The following is a 17844-nucleotide window of genomic DNA, read 5'->3' as shown; positions in this document are numbered from 1 at the left end:
GTAAGGAAGGAAAGGAAAAAAATAAAACCAACAAAAAACCTACACCGGGATCAGTCTAGGAAGGCTGACTCCAATCCTATCATCTAGGAGAGAAGGCAAAAGAAAAGAAGAAGGAACAGATAGGGTAGAAACACCTAACATTCTCCCATACCCAGCAGCTGCTAAGCGATCCGCCACGCGGTTTTGCTCCCTAAAAATATAGGAGAAATTAAGATACTCAAAGGCAGGACGAAGCCTCAAAATAGCTTTGATGAGATTCTGGCTCTTCAGACAAACAGCCTGGTTATCTGAAATCCTGTTAATAGCCTCCATTTTTCTTTTTTTTTTTAATTTAAATGTTTTCAATTTCTCTTTTTTTTTGAAAATAAAAATAATAAATAAAGTAGTACGTGTGTTTGATAGGACCCATTTAGGAAGGTTGCATAATACAACTCTTTTTTTTTGGTTTCCAATTAATTATTATTTTTGGATTAATTAAGTAATTATATAAAATAGAATAATAGAAATGGTGTATTCTGCTTTCAAAAAAAAAAAAAAAAAAATGGTGTATTCTTTATAAGGAAGCAGCTTACTCTTATCCACTTATTGTGAGAGTTTATGCAGCCAAAAGTATAAAGAGATTTGTTTGCATATTAGCCTCTATTTATTTCTCTCTTTCTTATTTTGTTTATATGTATGTTATGCACTACCAATAATCATCTCAATTATTTTCCATCAATTTTAAATATATATATCCTTCATGCCCCATATGTTCAATATAAACTATCAGGTGTGGGCCTTAACTATCAGCTTGAGCTTTTAGTTAAAGTGGTTCTATAATATGGTATCAGAGCCTCTTGGACCAAACGGTCGAGGATTCGAATCCTGACAACCTCATTTTTCCCAAATTATGAAGCCTGAGCAAAAACTGCGAAGGTAAATACTACTTCAGTACATGAATTTGGATCGCAGTTTGCGAAAACTGCGAATCAAACTCATTCTGCGAAGTAGTATTTCTCTTCGCAGTTTGCGAAAATGCAAAATAAAATTATATGTGGGAAGTATTATCCTGGGAAAAACGTACCAAATACTAAAAATAGAGTGCCAAGTTCGCAAGAAGAAATTTTTTACGTATATATGAGTCGATAATTAAAAACGGAGTGTCAAGTTCGCAAAAGAAGAAAGAAACGAACGGCGCGTTTAGTATTCTATTGGGATAGGAATAAGGATAAAGGTTAGGATAGGGACAAAGATAAATGGTTGGGATAAGGATAAAAATATAATAGTCGCGAATTATTATTCAATGTTTGGTATGTGGGATAAGGATAGGGATAAAATAATACATTTTACTATTTTAACCTTATTTGAACTACATAACATTAATTTGAGGGATAAGATGGACTTTTCCATCCTATTAAAATCGCAGGAGTTTATCTCATCCCCTCCTGGGTATAGGATTTGAGGGATAAGAGGCTTATACCTCATCTGTCTCACTCTTCTATCTTTCAAACAAACACGGGATAACTTATCTCGTGTTTCTTATCCCTATCCCACCTCTTATATGCCTTCTAACAAATACCCCGGAAGAGATAAACGAAAAGAGAAGAGAGAAAGAGTAAGAAATTTCTAAGTTGTTATATATATATATATGAAGGATATTTTGGAAAATTTATAAATAAATAGTCTAAATATATAATGTATTGGGTAATTGGTCTAAATATGTAATAAATATGTAATGAGCCTCCAATTTTGTAATTTTCCCAAATTATCACCCTAAATTTTTTGTCTCCAAATTGCTATATTTTTCTTATAGTAACCTTGTTGAAAAATAGTTTAATTTAAAAAGATAATAATAAGAAAAGATTATGGATAACCAAATTATCAACAATAACAGTGAAATAAAACAAACAATAATAATTCTCTGTACTATATTAGAAACGTTATATCATATGATACTAAGTTGTCCCTGTACTAATGTAATCACTTTGTCCCTAGAACTTGTCATTTATTTGCCTTATAGTTGTCTGATGACTATGAAATTATAATTTATTTCTATTTGAGTATAAAATGATTAATTATATGTACTTATCTACTACACTGTGCTTCCAAAATCCTCATGTAATCAGATTAATATCTCATAGCCTACTTGGTACTTCTAAATTTTAGAAATTGCACAACTGGTCACAAATTAATAAATCAGTGTTAATTTATTAAATATCTTCTAAACCTTATCATTGGCTAAGTCAACAAATATCATGATTTTAAGTGTTAAGCAATTAAATAAATTTAATTTGCAATCAGAATACCAACAAATGTTAAACAATGCAAAAAAGTGTTTGTTCCTGGATTTTTCTTAAGTTTTTCAGTCTATTTTATTGTAAGTGTCAATATATAACACAAATTTATTAATTCAAAAAAAAAAAAAAATTCTTATCTTATTGAAATGAATATTGTTGGATGGTGGAATTAAAGAAATTAATTAATAGTCACCGCCAAAAAGAATAGTGTAGCTTTTGAACAACCCTAGACTAAGAGTGTTGAATAATATTTAAAAAGGAGTTTGGCATTGATGATAGTTAGTGAAGTAGATGAAAATGATAAGAGATAATATACACAACTACATACTTTCTTTTTTTTTTTTTTAATTGTGCATCTTCAATGTGAACTTTGCAAAATTAAATAGGTAAAAAAGCATTGTAAGGGTCTCTTTTTTTTTTCTTTTTCCTAATCTTTTATATTAGATCACGTGATAACTAAAAAATTCAGTTTTGAAGATGTAGTTAATATAATGTTATTTATTTTACATGCGTTCAAAATTTGTATTTTTCGCAGTTCGAAAACAATATATATAGAAAAACAGTAAAAATCTTAATTCAAACGGTAAAAAATATTATTTTAAACACAGATGAAATAAATAATACAGTTTTAACTAACTTAGATGTTCACAACTAACTAATTTGGCAAACAGGTTAATGAGAAAAAAAAAAACACCACTGACTTAAATAAAATATTGAGGGTTTAAAAATGAAAGAAGTGATGCTTTTTTTTTGGCCAATTAATTATTTACACATGATTGGTTTCAAAAAAAAAAAATATTTACACATGATTTTTAATATCGGATGACCTTAACATTAAATTAGGTAACTTTATTAAAAAAAAATATTAAACCTATCTTAAAAAGTACCTAAAATGTATTAAAAAAAGTATCTAAAATAAAACTAGTAGTTGCGGTATGGGAGCCGTTATCATAGATGAGACATATATCTTTCTGTTCTGTAACAACAGTTGCATTGCTAGTATTAGAGCACCTAAGGTGGTCGAGGTATTAGCTTTACGCACGAGTATGATCTGGCTTGCTTCCATGCGCTATACACATGTTGAATTTGAATCAGATGTCAAGCTTGTTATTGATCCAATTCCTTCCAACAAAAAGGATATCTCAGAATTTGGAACGCTCATTCATGACTGTCGAGTTATCCTTGAATCTAATCCTACTTTCTCAGTATCGTTTGTTAGTCGTTTAGCGAATAAGGCTGCTCATTTGGTAGCTAGGCAGGCCTATTCCAATGCTAGCGATTTGTTGTCTTTAGTTGTGCCAGATTGGCTATCTAACGCTATTTTTGAGGATGCAAATCCTATTCATCTATGAAATGCATTATTTTGGGTTGAAAAAAATACCTAAAATAATTATAAAAAAACAGTACCTAAAATAGTTTATATAAAAGAAAAGTACCTAAAAAAGAGTAATTATCTCATATAAAATAAATAATATGCTGCTTTTACCTAAATAATGTAATCATACTACCTTATTACTGCAATTCAATGGGCTGTAAGATATAAAATAGAGAAATTTACATAAATATTCAATTTAAAAAAATATTATTTATAAAGTAATAATTTAAAGTATGTAAAATTAATTAAATGGTTATTTTTAATATATTTTAAAGGTTAAGGTTTATAATTTAAGGGTCTAGAATATAATTTTTAAGATTTAGGATTTATAAATTCGAGTTTAGAATTATTAAATTAAAATATAAAAATATACTTTATTTATAATATATGGAACAAAATGATATATTAAAAATTAATTTTAATAATATAATTTAATTGTAATTTTATTACTAATTAAAAAAACCCTATAAAATATCATTTATCCTTTATGTTGGGCTAAGGTTGAAAAATGGGATGTGTTATGCCACATTGATTAATTGCAAATGGTAAATTTAGAAAGAAATTCCATTTAATTTTTTTTATCTACGAAATAATTTGAATTATATCAAACTAAATAAATTATTATCTTTCATATATTTTAAAATTAGGCTTTCTAAATTAAGAGTCTAAGATATACTTTTTAGAATTAGGATATATGAATTGGGGTCTAGAATTTATAAATTATAGTATATAGAACTTGAGTGGCAATGTTATTTCTAACTGCAATGATCCAGATCCGAGTTCGAGTGGCAATGTTAATTCTAACTACAACGAGTATATGTAACTTGGTCCAAGTGGGAGTATTTTGAATCAAGATGAATATATGAAATTTGTCTATCATGATTGTGAGTCGTATCGTACTAAAAGACAAAAAGTCAAATGCTAATGGTTCAATATTAAAGGCTCGACTCTTTTAGTACCTCCTCAAGATGATGCAGAGCCTAAAAACAGTAAAAAGGCTCTCCCATGTCTTGAAAATGATAAATGGATTAAAACAATGGACGAAGAAATACTTTAATTAAAGTCAACCATATTTGGCAACTGGTTGATTTACCAAAAGGTATAAGGGAATTAGGAACAAGTAGGTTCTTAAGATAAAGCGAAAGATTGATGGTTAAATAGAAACGTACAAAGCTCACATGGTCGCTAAGGATTATACACACCTAGAAGAGATAAACTTTGAAGAAACCTTATCACTTAAGTTTATTATGAGATTTACATCTATAAGGCTCATACTAATCATTATGGAAAGTTTGGACTTAGCTACATCACATAGATGTAAAGACGATTTTTTCTCAACAGATATTTGGACGAGGAAATCTAAATGAAACAACCTACATGTTATGTCAAAAAAGGTTGTGAATAAAAGGTTTACAAATTGATTCAATTTTATCTATAGCCATGAACACTCGTCAAGCTAATGGTATATCTAATTTCATAACGAAATGATATCGAACAACTTCAATCTAATGAAGAAGACCATTGTGTCTATACCAAGCACTCTGTAAATAAGTTTAATATTCTATTGTTATAATTGATGACATCCTTAGAGTGAGAATTGACATAACTTACGCAAATCAAATCAAAGTTTGGCTGAGATCAAGTTTTGAGATGAAGGATATAGTTGAAACCACATATATCACGAGAGTTAAGATCATAAGAGAACGTTCCAAGAAATTGTTGGTCTTGTCTCATGAGAATTATATCAACAAAGTTCTTAAGAATTTTAATATGTAAAAATTTAAACCCATTGATATCCTAATGAGAAAGGATTTCACCTTAGCTCGGAAATGTGCCCATAAACACAACAAGAGATTGAACAAGTCACAAATGTTCCTTATGCTAGTGTGTATGTAGTCTTATTTATGCTATATTGTGTATTAAACTTGATATTTATCATGCCATTGCTATGGTGAGTATATATCATTCCAACCTTAGACAAACACACTAGACTGTTGTTAAGAGAATACTTAGATATCTCAAAGGAACTGCAAATTATTTTTTCTGTTATCAAGGAAATAATCTCCTACTAAGAGGATACATAGACACATATTAGGCAGGAGTCTTGGATGAAAGGAAATCCATGCCAGACTACATTTTCTTGCTTAGAAATGGGGCCATATGATGGAGCAGAAAGAAACAGATCTATATAGCCTTGTCCATCATGAAAGTCGAGTATGTATCATACTCGTCTGCAATTGAGGAGGCCATTTGGTTGAATAAACTCTTGGATCACTTGAAAGTTACTACTTCACACACTCTAGTAGTAATCCATAGTGAGAGTCAACCTGGTATTGCTTTTGCTAAAGACCAAAAATTCCATAGCAAAGCCAATCATATAGAGATTAAGTATCACTTTGTTAGAGATTCATTTTCACGCAAAGAAGTCAGTATGAAGTATGTTTGGACTCATGAAATGGTATCTGATCCTTTAACAAAGTATTTCAAGAGAGATGTTTAAGTAAAACATGTTAGATCCTAGGGTTTATGCAGGATCTAAACATACTTTTATTTCATATAACTTTGTGAACACGATTATTCAATAAAGTCTTTGAATTCATTACAATACACGAGTGTGAATGTTATCTGTTAATGTTTACTGTTATAAATTGTTACGCATGTTGGATAGATAGGTAATTCACTGACACAAGTGTTTACCCCTTATTTATTTTGTCTCATGATTACGTAGATAAGGTTGAGGCTAACTAAACGAGAGTTTATCAATAATAGACATCGTCTTGTTAAATTATGAAACTGGCTTTATTAAAATACAAGACTATCATATACATGCACAATGATGCTTGTATATATGAGATTACATATAAACTACAAGGTCAAGCTGAGTTATTACTTGGGCATTTCTGTCCTTATGGTTGAAGGCAGTCCTTCAAATGAGTGGACTAAGGTTAGATGTTCTAGCACATTTGAATCGATGCTTTCGTATAGTGTTATTTGAGTAAAGACATGTGCTTCTTTCAAATGGAAGGAAATGAACAACATAACACATGTTTTTATGCCACATGTGCTTAGCGACCATGAGATGAAAAATAAACGATCTCAAACTTTTCCTAGTGTGAGACTCGCTTCGTGAAATAATGATTTTTCAACATGTTATCCTCAGGACCCTCAATTACTTCTAGAAGTGTAATTTTATTTGGCTATCTTATTAGGATGTGCTCCAATGGGCTATGTGATAATGCAGCCCGAAAAGTGGTCGACTAGACAGAAAGCTAAAATTGTGATGGAAATGACATAATAAGAGGGAAAGATTTGATATGTTCACATCTTCAATGTACTATGTTCATAGTGCGGAAAGTTATGCTCAGGGGCATAATTGTAAAAATAGAAACTGTGGAGATAAAATTGATTAGAGTGAATGTGATGTGAAGTCTAGGATAAATCATACAACTATTATATAACAGATGTTCATCAACAAGCTATATATATCTCCAACGAGTATATAGTACTTGTTTTGATATATGTTATATGAGAGATTGTATTATCTCCAATGAGTACATAATGTAAGAGCTCGCGATAATATATCGGTTGCACGAACTATTTATGAGTATGAACAAGATGACGTAAGTAATATGTTTTCATTACGTGCGAGTGTAAGATGTATGAATTAATAAATATGGTCAGATGGATCGAATTAATTATCCACCCATGATAGGAATGACCCAAGTAATGTTCTATTAGGATTAAGTTTAATTGATAAGCCCAAAATATACCTAAATTATAAATGTATTAAAATTCATGAAAAATATATATTAATTATTTATTTTGGAAAGATTTCACGTTGGTATTTGTTGTTTGTGTGCAAGGTGTTAATTATTTGGAAAAATCCAAATAGGAGAAAAAATGGAGTAGAAATGAGTGAGAAATCAAGCTTTTGTGAATATCACGTACGAGAATCAGAAATTACGTCAGAGAATTGAAGCACACAACCAAGGAAGAAAAGAAAAAGTTTCTGTCACGACCGAGATTCTTAAAATCTCGATCGCGACACGCTAAAGGGTGGCATGAATCTCGTGCCTTCCTTCCTTCCTTCCTCTTCCCTAAATCACGTACGAGATTCTTGAATCTCTACAGTGACAGCGAAGGTGTTTATGCACATTTAACATGTTTATTTCTCCAAGCGACGGGTCCTTTCATCCGGATAGAGGCAACTCTTCACCAACGAAAACGTCTCTTCAGCATACCTCTTGGAATATTATAAATAGAGGAAGAAACTCAGAATTCATGTTGGTTGTTTTTAGTTACACATAATTAATCAATTGTGACTAAAACACAAACAGTTAGAGATACAATATGTAGATTTTATTATTTATATTAAAGTTTATTCAAGTCGAGTTTATGCTTCGTAGATAATTGAAAGATTGCTATTTCGAGGATTCAGCGAGTATAACCAGTGTTGGGAGCGACCCACGGTCTGATAAACCTACGAAGTTGAGTAAATGATTGACAACCCGGAACTCTTCCTAGTCAAATGCCATTCAAATTTCTTATTCTCTGTTAACTTGAGATGTTTCAACTCAAACTAATAAATATCTTTTAATTCAATTCCATCTTTACTGTTGTTTTATTTTAAGTTTGATCTAGCGATATTCTTTAAGTAATTCTAACGGGTGTTTCATGCAAAGTATTTATAAAAGATCTTGGTATTTTTCATGCTAACTTGTTGGGCACTTAAGCAAATTCGGATTTATATTTGGTCATTACGAGAGATCGATTAATCGGATATAAACACCGCATTTGATTAAGGTAATCAATCAAAAGTGAAAAGGAAAGATCGATTACAGTTCAATGCTTTTAGAGTAAATCGATAATTCATTATATCTTTCTAAACAAATCAAAGTTATAAGTGTAGGATGTGATTAACCAAAAAACAAAACGACACAAAAAAATATATAAACAGTAAAACTAGAAAATTAAAAGAATGGAGTTAGACAAATCTGAGGCTTGTATTAGCAGTTTCCTTAAGACAGATGTCGTCGCTATTGACGATCGTCTCCCAGGATACAACAGATTACGCAAGCGAACTCAAACCGTGTGTAGCCTAGTTATCACCGGAATAGGAAACAAGAACAATGTGAACAGACAGAGTGTGTTTAAAAAAACTTCAACAACTTTTAGCAGCTTGTGAATTTTGACAATCCATTCTATATAAATAGAACTCGAAAGGATATGTCATTTCACGAACAAACACGACTGTACACAGACAGACACGACTGTTTATGTACGAACACGACTGTTCACGAAGGACACGACTATTCATGAAAGGAGGTGTTTGTTAGTATTAAAATTAACAAATAATTTTATTCAAAATTTTCCAACAATCCCCCACATGAATAAAATTAAAAACAAGACGATTACGAAATGGTGATAAGTTTCTACAGAAGATATCTGCATAGGATAGGTAGCTAATGTGCATTGAACCTTCCCTTGTGAAAGTATATTTACTTTACTGGCTGACTAGTAGACGCGATGCTTTGAACTATTCTGCCGTTTGTGTAAACAGTGATATACCCCACACAGATATCAACATAACACGGTATGGTTCTCATGGTTATGTTCGTTATGGTCATGAACATCGCCTGGTTCTGCGAGAGTTTAAGATAACTAGGCCCCACTAGTCTCCATCGAAGCGACCCCACTTCACTCTAACATAGGTGATTTTATTTGCTTAGAATTTCTGACGCGCAATGTATCATTAAAAGCATATAGCTTAACCTTTTACCGTTGGTGTGACTGTTTATATCTAGGAATGGATGAGGGTTTAACCCCCACAGTGAACGCGCAAGGTTTATGCAATTAGGTTGTCCCTTTGAACCTATTTCTTGGGATCTCCAGTCAACTAGGTAGGGTTTTTCTTCACATAACGCCTCTTCTTTATGGGCTTTTGTCTCATTCCTTTCGATAATTTTTCAATTTGATCTCGGTTTAACCTCTAGGTTAGCGGATCAGCTGTGTTATCCTTTAATTCTACAAAATCAACAAGGATGACACTCGTTGAGATCAATTGACTAACGGTGTTATCACACGAAAGCTTTTCTACCTGTAACTCATCATACAGAAGCTTTTTATACCGTATATTCACCGACTGATATGATATTTTTCTTCGATTCCAACATTGAGACGTACTTATTTTAAGGCGGTTTGATTTCTACATTTTTAGTTACTTTCATAAATTAAATCTAGCCAACTAATGTTCATCTACCAGCAGCTAACTCGGCTCGATAACATCATTGCTCAGATTTGTCAATTTATGAAATTTCACATTTCTAATGTAAATCCACCTTACGCGCGAGAATATCAAATATGGAATTTTCGCATATCATCATCATTCCTAAAGAAAACATATTTTCTTTTATCTCCAAGTCTTTAAAGTTCATACCAATGAATTTTTTTAGACTTTTAATGTGGCTTACACGTTGCCACTGGTACAAGTAGGCCTAAAGCCTCTGAAGTGACTGTGTTCTTAAAACCGGATCCATCTTCAATTAACACATGTACCAACATATGCCAAAAGGCAATTAAGCTGTTTAAACAAACAGAAACCAAACAATAATTAACAACTTTCTCTTCCTGAAATTCCAAACAAACCAAGTTAGAATCAGGAAATTATAATTTGTTTAAACAAACAGATACATAACAAATAATTTAACAAAAAATTATAATAAGTTGTCCTCCAATCTGTCTGAATATAATTTCCAATTATAATCTGTTCATCAAGACAATTGATCATGAACTTATTCCTGTTCGTCAAAACAATCCATCAACATAATCCTGTACATCAAATCAACTATAAAAGTTGCAGGGATCAAATTGAACTTTTATTTGTGAAGGGAAATAACTCAGGAATCAACATTTGTATTTTCACATGTATACAAACCAGTTTTCTGAAACTTCAAAACATATAACATAATCAATACTCCTGCTAGTTTTGCTTCGACCTCCACTTCTTGGCCTTTACCATAATATCAGCAGCAACTATGATTATAATATAATCATGTCCTTGACAGTAAATTCTTCAACATTATATACGCATCTAAATTGGTACAGCACCAACAAAAAAAAACTTATAAACGTTGAAGTTCATAGCAGCCAACTTTAGTTATCTTTCTTTCTGCATATCTTTGGAAATCACAAAATAATATAAATAATATGTCTTAAGATTGTAGGATGTGATTAACCAAAAAACAAAACGACACAGAAAAATATATAAACAGTAAAACTAGAAAATTAAAAGAATGGAGTTAGACAAATCTGAGGCCTGTATTAGCAGTTTCCTTAAGACAGATGTCGTCGCTATTGACGATCGTCTCCCAGGATACAACAGATTACGCAAGCGAACTCAAACCGTGGGTAGCCTAGTTATCACCGGAATAGGAAACAAGAACAATGTGAACAGACAGAGAGTGTTTAGAAAAACTTCAACAACTTTTAGCAGCTTGTCTATATAAATAAAACTCGAAAGGATATGTCATTTCACGACTGTACACAGACAGACACGACTATTTCACGAAGGGCACGACTATTCATGAAAGGAGGTGTTTGTTGGTATTAAAATTAACAAATAATTTTATTCAAAATTTTCCAACAATAAGTTGTGTTTTGGCTTAGTATAAATAACCTTGAAATGAACTTTAATCTAAATATAATTTCTATAAATTGCAATCTTAACTATAACCAAAATTAGAATTGGAAAGCATTTAAACCATTAACGATTTTCTATAAACCTCGAGAAAACGAATTTAATCTAAACAGTAATTTTTAATCAAATTATCAGACGTTCTCTGTGGGATCGATATCTTTTATTACTACAAGCGAAACCGTGCATATAAATAGAACAATATGCCCCATCTAAACTCTAACCTAACATAATCAGTATCAGAGAAAACTCTATGCCTCCCTCTCTTTAAAAGTCACGCGCCTCCATCATTCTCTCGGCGTGCTTCCATAGTTCATGGATCAATCACAACTCCTCCTAAGCTTTCTTGGTGTAGCTGTTGTGGGATCGGTAATATGAGATCTAATTCATATCCTTTCGCTTCTATTCAACAATTCTGTGCTATGGAATGTAATCAATTAAACTGTTGTATTCAAGTTCTTGATGCGTATCTTTTCCCCTCAAAATCTCACATTTCTTTTATTCACCAACACAATGAAATTATATATTTTTTATTTTCCTCTTTTTTTTTTTTTTAATTTCTAAGCCACTATATTTAAATCATTATTTCTTACAATCTAGTTTTATTAAATTAGGAAATATATTGTGCAGATTAATCTTTATTGAAAATCCATTCCACATCATTTTACAGGTTATCTCATAAAGGAGGTATTTATATAATAATATTAATAATTAGCAATGCGTAGATACTCCTCAGTTAATCTAAATCTACTTGTCGACAAAACCATTTCTGGAAAATTTTAGAATACTCTCAGAGTAGAATTCTTTACCCATCAATTCATATTATATATATACACTTTTCCATTACACCAATTATCTTCTATGTAATGGTAGGCAAAACGCTTTTTATTGATCGGGTTATTATTTTCGGAGTACTGTAAAATTTCTCTCCGTTTTTAATATCAAAAGGTGATAAGTTGATTAAGGATATTAGAGTTAATTAACCTAAAGAATAGAGAAAAAGAAGATGGGATATATATATATATATATATATATATATTTATTTATTTTATAGAAGAAGAAAAGAGCTTCTTGGTTATATATATATTATACATTAAATAGCATAATTATTATTTTTATATAATATATATGGATGTTATGAATTGAAGGTTGAACGTACAATGATTGGCATGCATCCATAATGTACATATATTATATAATATATTATTAATTAGAATGCACGAATTCTGTTTGTATTGATGGGTGCTATGGTGTTGTTAGGAAACAATTGCTGAAAAAAATAATATATTGAACAGAAATGGAGATTAGGTATAGTTGGAAATGGAACAGAATCAAAATAGTGTTGTCTATATATACAATGAGACAATTGTTTCCAATATCAAAGTTTTGAATGGACAACTGTAAGTACAATTATTAGATTTCTTCATTCATTTTATTCAATTTTATGGCTTTTACTATTCTATATGCAATGTTTTTGTTTTTTGCTTCTTTAATTTCCTTTAATTGCTCGTATAATACCAAAATTTTCAATCAAACGTATCCTTTCTGTTACGTTTACCAATTCAACTACAGATTTATTCGTAACATATGTAATTATAAAAATTTACCCTAACCGTTCCAAGTAAAATTAAGTTAATCCTGATGTGATATGAATGTAAAACGATTCAGGACACGTGGTATATGAGGAACTCTCAGATCAAACACCACGTGTCTAAGCATAAGCCTTTGGATTCATTAAAGAGCTTCTATGAAACTTTCTCCATTTAGGAAAACCCCCATTGCGGTTAGGGTAAAGATCCCTCCCTAGGAAGACTTCCAATAGGAGAATGAATACTTATGCATATAGGATTCCTAGAAGAATAAGGGGTGGCCTCATACCTTATAAATAGACATGTATGATCACATCCAGAGATAAGTTAATACTACGACCTCATAATCAGTCTTTACTCCTCAACCCTTCCAACACTTACTGACTTAGGTATCAGAGCTTGTTCTCCGGACTCCAGCCCCTCTATGGCCTCTTGTTTTGTTTTATAGGTAAGCCTCGGAAGGTTCACTGGGAAACTCGAACATTCAGTCAAAGTTCAAATACTAAGATATCATTATGTAATAGAAAATTTGGACATGTTGATTTAACCGTTATTTGACTGCCTCCAAATACCAATTATATTTAAAATGTTTACTAACAAATTACAAACAACCTGTCGAAATTCCAACATCTAAAAGAGGTAAGGGTTCACCCTTAGTTGAAGCAATTTTATTCTTAAAGTTTTCAACATCTATTTTATTCTTAAAGTTTTCAACATGGAGTAATTTTGGACCTAAGTGCATCCCTAACGGATGTTACTTCATTGTCACTTACAGGTAGTTAGTTGTTCACAACCATTAAAGAGGTTGTAACTTAATTTAGTTTGTTAACAAAAAGAGTAACAACCTTTTTGGTCTGAGCATAAAGACACAAATAATGGGAGAGTGACCATCACTTCCCTATAAAGTCACAAAGAATGGAAGAGTGGCCACCACTTTCCTCCACTCTCCTCAAAAAGCAGCATCCCAAAAGTATATTTTTGGTTGGTTAATTTCATATCAAATCCTTCCTATTAAACTTTTTTTATTTTTTCCACCCTTCAAAAATTGTAAAGTAACAAGTAATCTAATGGATTATAACTTTTGATTGTAATTTAACTTAGGTGGCACCTTAAATTGTTATCTCCCATTAGAGATGCTCTAAGTAATAAAGTTTATTAAAGCATACTTTTACTTGAGCTCAGAAGCAGAGAGGTAGGGGCATGTACGTGTCCGCGTAGTTCTAGTCATAGTAGGGCTGGAATCTAGCCCAGATGAGCCCTTCTGATTTGTTGAAAATAATTCTTAACACTCCCTTGTCTGAAAGTGAATGAGATGAAGATTAGTTACTTTAAAGGTGAAAATTATCGGATTAGTGTTGTGTTCGTGTCATGTCAATTATCAAATTAATGTCAAATGGTAACACAACTCAAAAAGTTTCGGTGTCAATCATATCAACCTACTCGTGTTAATGCCGATTTCATGTCATGTTTTCAGATCATATATGATTTTACTATATACTCATGTTAACGATATTTAAAAATATAGAAGAATATAGTAATACTTTCTCAATATTTTATCCATTTGAAATTAGAAAAGTTCACCATGACCATTCAAAAGTCTGTTGATTTCATGTTTGGTTCTTGTAATTGTTTATAAGTCGCATATAATTTATTATCTCTATAGATGACATGTAAAATATAAAAAGTTCGAGTTATGTTTGTAAATAATAATTGTAATTTTGTTATCTATATTAATTAAGCTCACAAGTAAAAATATGAGACAATATAATTTTAAATATTCTTATCATATTCGCGTTAGTAGGCCAATTTCATCCAAACCCAAAAATGACCTATTTCGTATTTAAGTTAAATCTAAACATTATAATTACATGTTGATCCTGTGTCATGTAATGGATCATGTATAATTTTACCATCCTAGGCTGATGTCAGTAATAGGTAGAGAAGAAATACCTAAAATTAGGGTATGAGTGATGAAAAAAAATGTAATTTTAATATTATTATTATTTACGAAGTGAAGCTTCATTAAGTTGAGCCTCGGTCTGAGGTCTTGATTTCGTCACTGACTGTAAAGGTAGTTCCTCTCCTATCTATCTACGCTCTATTTTCATCTATGAAGTGTTGATTGCATTCCCAATTGTACACTTTTAGCACAGGTTGAAACAATATAGTTTCGTTTAGGTACGGGTAGAAAAAAAGTTGAAACTCAACCTATATAAGTTTAGCTAAGATCATACACTACTGTTAGACTCAAAATTGTTACACATTAGAACCGTTAAGGACAAACTTTTTCATTTTTATGAGAAAATTATAAAATTGGGTCAATTTGAAAACTCATTTACATATTGAGCCTAGTTCTCCAATTTCTCAAATATCTAGACACTTTAACCTCATATGGACACTAATGTTCTCGCCTTTCTCATTCCCCCTTTATTGCAGTTGGAGAAAATCGTAGAACTGGTTCTGGTTTCCCTCTTCCATTCTTCTTCTTGGTTTCCGTCTTCCCTTCTTTTCTTTCTCTTTATTTTCTACAACAATCGGCATACGAATTGCAGTCAATCAAAGCTTTGTTCATCCAACATTTCAATTCAAAAATTATGTAAGTCTTGTGTTGATCCTTACCTACATTTCAATTTCAAGTTCATACAATATTGTAAGATGATGGATACTTAATGTATGTGTCAAATGCAAATGAAATTAGTTTAGTTAATAGTAATGTCGAATTCTAAACTTCAATTTATAAATCCAAAACCCTAGACAATATATCCTAGACCCATAATTTATAAACTCCGATTCTTAAAGTAGATTAATTAAAAATAACGATTTTATTAGTTTGACATAATGGGAAATTATAACCTCATGCAATATACAAACCTCCTTTTCCTTTTTTTTTTTCTAGAAAAACACTCTAAATAGTTTCCTATGATTTTGGCAGATTTTTAGTTCCTTCCTTTCATTTTCAGTTCTTTCATTTCATTTTTATGAATGAGATTTCTTGTCGTTGAAATGTGTCTGCTTCAATAGACAAAGGTTGATTTTGAAGAAACTTCGTATGAATTGGCTGGAAGTAGTAGAACTTTATTTTGTTGTTATCTGGAGTTGAAACGGTTTTCTTGTATGAAAAAATATTCTAAAACCAAATCATTTCATTTTCAGTGAACTTATTGTCCGCCAAGTGTTCGAGATAATGTCTCTAAGACTAAGATGACCATGCCTAATCTAATGTTGAACTTAATTTAATACGTTTGCTATATTTTTAGTTCTTTATGGAGTATCTAATGGTGCATATGATAGGTGAATTACTTTATGTTCTATAATTAATTGTTGTTAAGGGTCTGTTTGTTTTATTTGTTGTCTGCCGTTACGGTTTATTGTTTGAAAATGATGATTTTTTAAAAAGCAGAGATTCCCTGCTTTTATAAAAAAAACTACTTTTAAGTTATAAAAGATGTGTCAAATCAAACACCTAACTCTCATTTTTTAAATAAAAAGATAAATATGAGATAAAAAAAAGCAGCAACCAAACACCCTTGTGCCGCGGTTTTTCATAAAAACTCTTTTATATTGGTACAATCTTCCATGCCCTGCCTATACAATTTTCTAAATTCATTATTGCTTGGAAATTTCTTATCTGTCTTTGTTGAAATTTCAAACATTGATGTTAGATATTTTTCCTTATCATTTATTTCAGTATTTCTGGATTTATCTCAACATTGACTTGTGTTTCCATGTGCAAAGACTTTGAAACTTCACAAATATGTTGAAGCAGAAAAGATGAAGACTGCTTCAGAATTTCATTAATGAAAAGAAAAGAAAAGGAAAAATACAAGGCCTAATACATTACCAGTTTCCTTGTCCAAAATAGTAGATTGACTCTTTGAACTTTGTAAGTGTTTCATCAGTTCTCCAACATTGCTTATTTCATATTACCAGCTCTCTAAACTTGTCCATAAAAGTAGATTAGCTCTCTGAACTTTGCATATGTCTCACCAACTCCCTAAACTTGCTTATTATGTAACAACTAAATACAAAAATTTATTAAACCTAAATTCTAAAAATATGTCTTCATCTATTCGAACGGTAATTTTTTTTTGCTTCTCCTACCTTTCAACCTATTATAAGAGTTAGTGTTGCAGGTTTGAGAGATTGAATTGATGCGGATCGACAGTTAGTATTATAGTTTTTGTATTTAGTTGTTACAGAATAAGCAAGTTTGGAGAGTTGGTGAGACACTTGCAAAGTTCAGGGAGCTAATCTACTTTTATGGACAAATTTATGGAGCTGGTAATACGAAATAACAAAGTTTAGGAAGCTGGTTAGACACTTACAAAATTCAGAGAGTCAATCTACTATTTTAGACAAGTTGAGGGAGCTGATGATGTATTAGGTCAAAATACAAAAAGTATCTTGTGATTATGTTAAGCCTTCTTTATATAGGCTTAACAGTATATGGTTCACATCTAACCATAAGCCAAACCTACAACTAATATAGTTAAACTTAATAAAATATGGGAAAATTACAAAATTGGGTCAAATGGGAGGTCCATTTACATATTTAACCCATTTACTCATCCTACTACATATCTAGACTGATTTTGTGTGACTTTCCCATAATACCCTCAATATTTATGCGCGTCTATCTTCCTTCCATCTGACTTCGCAGATTCGACCATATGCGAAGCCTGCGAAGCTAATGTTTGGATTTACTTAATGAATTTAGTTCGCATATGCGAAGGCTGGATATGTTTTGAAGCTAATTCGCGAAGTGGTATATAACAAAAAAATGACAAACAATAACGGATTCTAACATTAAAATCATAACATTATCAAACTTTACAACAAGATTGACACACTAACAACATTCAAATCATAACATTATCAAAATTTACAACAAGATTGCCACAATAAACTCCT

Source organism: Euphorbia lathyris, chromosome 7, assembly GCF_963576675.1.
Source record: "Euphorbia lathyris chromosome 7, ddEupLath1.1, whole genome shotgun sequence".
NCBI classification, from domain to species: Eukaryota; Viridiplantae; Streptophyta; class Magnoliopsida; order Malpighiales; family Euphorbiaceae; genus Euphorbia; species Euphorbia lathyris.
Note: the sequence above shows the minus strand (reverse complement) of the source record.